Here is a 7583-nt window from a genome sequence, read left to right as displayed (position 1 = left end):
GAGATGCCCAATACAAAGGATTGATGCATTGGCTACAACAGTTGACTGAAAGTTAGCATCAATTTTGAGGAGGCTTATGGTACTGTGGATTAATGCTCCAGACTGCAAAGCTGTTTGAACTGCAAGGTCAGTGGTTCATGCTCACCAGCTGCTTCTCTGTAACACTATACAGGGTCACTATAGGTCAGAACTGACTCAACAGCACTTAACAATAACAACAATTATCTGGCATGCTTTGTTCTTTCTGTTGTACATAGATTGGCTATAAGTCAGAGCTGACTCGACAGCACCTAATAACAACTCTGCTTTGTTTCCAACTTTATATTACTATTAATAGATCAATGTATCATTGTTACAACTTGCTCAATTTTATATTGATGAAGTAGCAGCAATAACCTTCAACTTTTTTTGGGGGGGGGGTCATGAGTTGTTGCTGTATAAACATGAATAACATTTGTTTTAACTTATCTTCCTTGTAGACATATAGACATTAGTCTATAACTGATAGTATCCTATTTCAAGATGTTGTTATTGTTGTTGTCAGGTGCCATCGAGTCGGAACTGACTCAAAGCAACCCCATGCACAGCAGAAGGAAACAATGTTCGATCTTGGGCCAACCTCACTCCTGCTCCCACACTTGAGTCCATCAATGATGCCACCTGGCTGATCCATCTCGTTGGGGGTCTTCCTCTTTTTCTCTGACCCTCTACCTTACCCAGCATGACATCCTTCTCCAAGTCCATTTCATCTCACTAAGATGTCAATCTTTGTGTACTCTTTCACTTTTTATGATTTCCAGTTTATCAGCCTCTACTTAGAAATCTTATACAGGGTTACTATGAGCCTGAACCAAATTGACAGAATTTTAAAAAATTAATAATAATTTTCTTAGATCCGTACATATATTCTACTTTCTGGTTATTAATGGATATGTATAACTATTCTTGGAGTCCTGGTGTGGCGCTGTGGGCTATTGCGCCAGACTTCAAAGACATTTGATCTGCAAGTCAGTGGTTCAAGCTCACCAACTGCTCCTTGGAAACCCTATACTGGGTCACTATGGGTCAGAATCGACTCGATGGCAGTTGACAACAACAAGAGCTATTCTATTTAAAGCTATTTTGAAAGACTTATTCATTGAACATACCTTTTTTAAAGCAACATAAAAGTCAACGATACACATGGACCTTACCTGCTGGAATATACAGAAATCAGATTCATTAATCTGTGTAAGGAGATGTGAAAAAGGTCCATATCATCAAGCAAAACAAGGACAGGTAGACTTTGGAAAAGACTCTCAATTGCTTATATGCAAATTCAGGCTGAAGCTGAGGAAAATAAAAACAAATTCACTAGAGCAAAAATTTGAACTTGAACATATCCCACCTGAATTTAGATATCATTTCAAGAAGAGATTTGATGCATTAGACAATAATAACTGAAGAACAGAGAATGTGGAATGGTATCAAGAACATCATACTGGAAGAAAGAAAAAGGTCATTAAGATTCAAGAAAGAAGGGAAAGACCAAAATGGACTTCAGAAGAGACTGTAACTTGCTTTCCTGCGTAGAGATGCTAAAGCAAATGGGAGAAGCAAGGAAGAAAGAGAGCTAAACAGAATTTTTCAAAGGATATCTCAGGAAGAAAAAGTAATGAATTATAATGACATATGCAAAGCCTGGAGTTAGAAAATCAAAAGGATAGAGCATGCTCAGTAATTCTCAAGCAGAAAGAACTGATGAAAAATTCAACCATCTAGTGGTAATATTGAAGAATTCTGTGGGAATTTTTTTTTTTTTTTAATAATGCAGACATCATTGAAAGAAGTTGTAAGGAATATATAGAGTTCCCTTACCTAAAAGAAATGGATGATGTTCAACCATTACAAGAGAGGGCATGTGATTAAGAGTTAATGATACTGAAGGAAGAAATCCAAGCTTCATTAAAAGCATTGGCAAAGAATAAAAATCATGAATTCATGAAATACAAATGTAAATCTTTGAACAAAATCATGAAGCACTGAAGATGCACACTCATCTAAACTAACAAAACTGGAAGAAAACTCCCTGGATAACAGATTGGAAGATATCCTTATCTGTGCTCAAACCAGAGCAGCGACCCAATGGAATTCTGAAATCATCAACTAGCATCATAATATGACATGCATGTAAAAATTTGTTGAAGATAATTTAAAAATGTCTGCATCAGTTTACTGACATGGAGCAGCCAGAGGTTCAAGCTGGTGTCAGACAAAGATGTAGACAGAGAAATATCATTATTTATATCAGATTGATCCTGGCTGAAAATGTTGTTGTTGTTGTTGTTATGTGCCATTGAGTGGGACTGACTCATAGAAACATAATGCATGACACAATGAAGCACTGCCCAGTCCTGAGCCAACCTCACTATCGTTGTCACGCTTGAGCCAAGTGATGCTGCCACTTTGCTAATCCATCTCCCTAGGGGTCGTCCTCTTTTGCTCTAACCCTCCGGTTTACCAAACATGATATCCTTCTCCAGTGACTCTCCTCCTGACAATATGTCTCAAGTATGAGAGACAAAGTCTGGCCATCCTATACTCCAAGGAGCACTCTAGCTGCTCTTCTTCCAACACAGATCTGTTTCTTTTTTTGACCGCTCATGGCAATTTCAATATTCTCCTCCAACACCATAACTCAAAAGTATCAATTCTTATACGATCTTCCTTATTCACTGTCCAGCAATTGCATGTACATGAGGTTATTGAAAATACCATAGCTTAGATCAGTGTACCTCAGTCCTCAAGCTGACATCTTTGGCCTTCAACACTTTAAAAAATCTTGTGCAGCAGATTTGCCTAATGCAATACGTTGTTTGGTTTCTGGCATTAAATTTCTTGACTGCTGCTTCCATGAGTGTTGGTCATTGATCCAAGAAAATGAAATCCTTGACAAGTTCAATCTTTTCTCCTTTGATAAGATTGTTGTTTATTGGTCCAGTGTTGAGAATTTTTGTTTTCTTTACATTGAGATGCAATCCATATTGAAGGCTGTGTTCCTTGATCTTCATCAGTAAATGTTTCAAGTCCTCTTCACTATCAGCAAGCAAGGTTGTATCATCTATATATTGCAGATTGTTAATGAGTCTTCTTCCAATCTTGATGTCACATTTTTCTTCATATAACACAGCTTCTTGGATTATTTGCTCAGCATACAGGTTGAATAAGTATGGTGAAATAATACAACCCTGTCACACACCTTTCTTAACTTTAAACCGTTCAGTGTTCCCATGTTCTGTACAAACAACTGCCTTTTGGTGCATGTACAGATTCCTCATGAGCACAATTAAGTGTTTTGGAATACACATACTTCACAATGTCGTCCACAGCTTGTCATGATCTACATAAACGAAAGCCTTTGCATAGTCAGTAAACATCTTTCTGATGCTCTCAGCTTTCAGCCGAGATCCATTAGATATTAGCAATGATATCCCTCTTTCCATGTCCTCTTCAGAATCCAGTTTGGACCATTGGAAGTTCTCTGTTAATGTATGCTTGCAGCCATTTTTGTATTATCTTTAGTAAAACTTTACTCACATGGTTGTTGTTATTGTTGTTATTACATGCCATGGAGTCGGTTCCAACTCATAGCTGTAAATCTTTACAGGAGCAGAAAGCCTCATCTTTCTCCCATGGAACAGCTGGTAGTTTCAAACTGCTAACCCTGAGGTTCGAAGGCCGATTCGTAACCACTACACTACCAGAGATCCTTGCCATTGGGTCACCTCTCTTTTGAATGGGCACAGATATGGCTCTCTTTCAATCAGTTGACCAGATAGTTGTCTTCCAGATTTCTTGGTTAAGATGAGTGAATACTTCCAGTGTCGCCTCACTTTCTTAAAATGTTTCAATTTTTATTCCATCAATTCCTGGTGCCTTGTTCTTTGCCAATTCCTTCAATACACTTTGGAATTCTTTCTTCTGTCTCATTGTCTTTTAATCATAGGCTACCACTTGAAATGTTTGAACACCAACCATTTCCTTTTTGTAAAGTGACTCTGTGTATTCCTTCCATCTTCTTTTGATGCTTTCTGCATTGTTTAATAATTTGCTCAGAGAATCCTTCAGTAACGAAAGTCAAGGCTTGAAGTTTTCTTCAGTGCCCCCCACAGCTTGAGAAATGTTGAGCATGTTCTTCCCTTTTGGTTTTCTGACTCCAGATCATTGTACATTTCATTGTAATAGTTGACTTTGTTTTCTAGACCTGGCCTTTGAAATGTTTTGTTCATCTCTTGTAGCTCTTCTTTCCTTCCATTTGCTTTAGCACCTTTACATTGGATAGCAAATTTCAGTGTCTCTTGTGACATCCACTTTAATCTTTTCCTTATTTCTTGTCTTCTTAATGACTTTTTGCTTTCTTCCTGTATGATGTTCTTGATGTCATCCCACAATTTTTCTTGTCTTGTTCTTTAGTGTTTAATGTATCAAAACTGTTCTTCAGATGTTCTCTAGATTTAGGTGGGAAATATTCAAGGTCATATTTTGGGTCTCATGAACTTTTTTCCATTTTCTGCAGCTCTAGTTTGTATTTGCGTAAGAGCAATTGATAGTCTATTCCAAATCTGCCCCTTGCCTTGTTTTGACTGATGATATGGAGCTTTTCCATTGTCTCTTTTCACAGTTGTTGTGAATTTGATTTTTGTGTATTCTATCTGGTGAGGTCCATGTGTATAATCGTCTCTTATGCTGTCTAAAGAAGGTATTTGAAATGATTAAATCATTGAATTTGCAGAATTGTTTCATGCAATCTTCAGCATCACTTCTATCACCAACACCATATTTTCCAACTATTGATCCTTCTCCTTTTTCCCAACCCTTGCATTCCAATCACCAGAAATGATCACTACATCTATATTGCATGTTTGATTAATTTCAGATTGAAGAAGTTGGTAGAACTATTTTAGTTCATCCTCATTGGCTTTAGTTGTTTGTATATAAATTTGAATAATAGTGGAATTAACTTGTTTTCCCTGTAGGTGCATGGATACTATCCTATCACAGACAGCATTGTACCTCATGACTGATCTAAATGTGTTCTTTTTGACAATGAATGAAGCACCATTCTTGTTCAATTTGTCATTCCTGGCATAGTAAACCATGTGGTTGTAAGATTCAAAATGGCCAATACCAGTACATTTCAGCTCACTAATGCCTAAGATATTGATGTTTATGCATTCCATTTCATTTTTCACAATTCCCAATTTTCCTAGATTCATACTTTGTACATTACATATCCTGATTATTAATGGAAGTTGACAGCTTTTTTTCTTAATTTTGAGTTTTGCATCATCAGCTAATGAAGGTCCCAAGGACTCTACTCTCTCCTGCTTTACTCCATTTGTATCATCAAGGTCAACTCTACTTTGAGGAGGTAGCTCTTCCCCTGTCCATTTTGAGTGCCTTCGAACCTGAGGGGCTCATTTTCTGGCACTATGTCTGACAGTGTTTCTTTGTTAATCAGAAGGTTTTCAGTGACTAAATATTGGGAAATAGTTGGTCACTCTTTCTTCCTAGTCTGTCTCCTACTGGAAGCTCTTCTGGAACCTGTTTACCATGGGTGATCCTGCTAGTATTTCAAATACCTGTGGCATATCTTCCAGACTCACAGCAACTCACAAGCCACCACAGTAGGACAAACTGGCAGACTTCTGATGAGACTGAAAGCATAGAATACCAAAAAGATTATTAGGCAGTGCCAGGGAGGGCAGAATCTACACCTGCTGGGGTGGTAAATCCTCCCAGCCCTTCACAGTACTACACAACTGTGTTCCCAGCCCTGCCTCGGACCGAAGTGACTCCATACCCTTCCAAGCTTCTCTTTCTCTTGCCCCTCCTTTTGGTGTGCAGGTTGGACCCCTCTTCCTGGTCCAAAGGTTGGGCAAGCTGTCCTGAGGAGGCTGTGAGGGGGAACTGGGCTGGCCTATGCAGAGACAATGATGCCAAACTTCTGCACTGCACTCAATTGCAAGCAGAAAAGCAGTCAATCAGATCTGACTTTCTTAAGTTTCCTGCGGGATCTGGCTATATGTGATAAGTGGGTGGAGAATTTGCAGGGAGTTGACTTAGAAGATAAAATACCTGATCAGCTTCATAAACAGTATTGGTTATGGTCCAAACACATTGAGACATCTATGATCTTTAGTACCATACATTTAGCAGAGGCATCAGAAAACTGAAGAAAGATTGGGTTATTTTATTTCTCAAAATTATTTGAAGCAGATACTTGTGAAGTTACTTGGGGGAGTTCTTACAGAACAATTCTTTGAGATAATGCTATACCAACAATATGTGATCTTACCAGTCATCTGAACAATCCACATAGTAGACACAGAAAACAAATAAAATAATTGAGTGAAGATGAAATCAGGACACTGAAACAGAAAAAAAAAAATAAATGCTGAAACTTAGGAAAAGGAGCAAAAACATAAAGAAACAAATAACAGCAATGCTCAGAAACTCATTGATGAAGAAGGGGGAGAGGAACAGGATGAAGGCATTTTACCTTTCACCCTTAAAGAGAAGGAAAACAAAGAATAGCTAAAATCTTTATTTGACAATGTGATCCTTATGAAGAAGCAAAACATACCTTTATATAGACATGTGGTTAATAAAATTCCAGAATGTCTCTTTACTTCTGTTAACTTTCAAGCTCTGCTAGAGCATGGGATAAATTCTGGGGAAAAGGTTCTGAGAAAGAGCTTTGAGGTGAAGGATGTTAACACATTCTTTTGTTCAAAAGCACAGCAGAAACAGATGCTCAAGATCTGTGAGAGCTGCTTTTGAAAAGAATTCTCAGGGAAGTGAGAGACTCACAAATTATTTTCCATCATCACCAATGACATGGTGATATAGCAGGGGAGGAGTCCCTGTCCTGATGAGTCTCATAACTTGAGAGAGGAATTTGTGGGTTTCCTGCCTTATGAAGCTAATGATCTGAATTTAATGGCAGGCACATACATCAAACTCTATACAACTAAATCAGAGCTTCCTACAGGCAATTAAAAAAATAAAAACATTGAAAATACCTAAGACACTATTTTAACATAGTTTTTTTTTCCCTTTTATTTGATATTTGCAGGAAAACCTGTAAGGTCTATATAGACCACTTAATCACTGAGTATCTTTGCCTATAGGCTTGATTGAACACATTAACCATTTAAATGCATTGAAGATGCATCTGTTCTTCCAAGAGATAGAATGAAATTACCACATTTTGCTTCTCTTTAATCTCTTTTGTGGCACTCTGGAATTGTTTTAGTGATGTCACTTTAGACATAATATTTATTACCACTGTGAATCCAGTTATCAGTTATTAAGCTACAGTTCTTTTAAGAAATACATTTTGAGAAGGTTTAGGAGGAAGGAATATACATTAATATAACAATGAATCTTAAGACTCATCTTTGATTTGTAGGAGTATTAAATATGTTAAAAGTATGTAATGGACAGTAAAAGGAGTTACTAGAGTGAGACAAACAAGCTCGTCAAACAAGGATTTCATTATAGATTTTGTCTTTATTAAATTAACCTAAAGGAACAAGTTA

At 37.4% G+C, this 7583-nt stretch overlaps 1 pseudogene; it reads left to right on the top strand.

Annotated features, from left to right (window-relative positions):
- Positions 1-5975: 5975 nt before the first annotated feature.
- LOC102830347 lies at positions 5976-7041 on the top strand (annotated as a pseudogene).
- The last annotated feature ends 542 nt before the right edge of the window (positions 7042-7583 follow it).

This window comes from Chrysochloris asiatica, unplaced genomic scaffold (genome assembly GCF_000296735.1).
Source record: "Chrysochloris asiatica unplaced genomic scaffold, ChrAsi1.0 scaffold00686, whole genome shotgun sequence".
NCBI lineage: Eukaryota > Metazoa > Chordata > Mammalia > Afrosoricida > Chrysochloridae > Chrysochloris > Chrysochloris asiatica.
The sequence above is the reverse complement of the archived record's forward strand: the minus strand, read 5'-3'. Positions and strand labels throughout refer to the sequence as shown.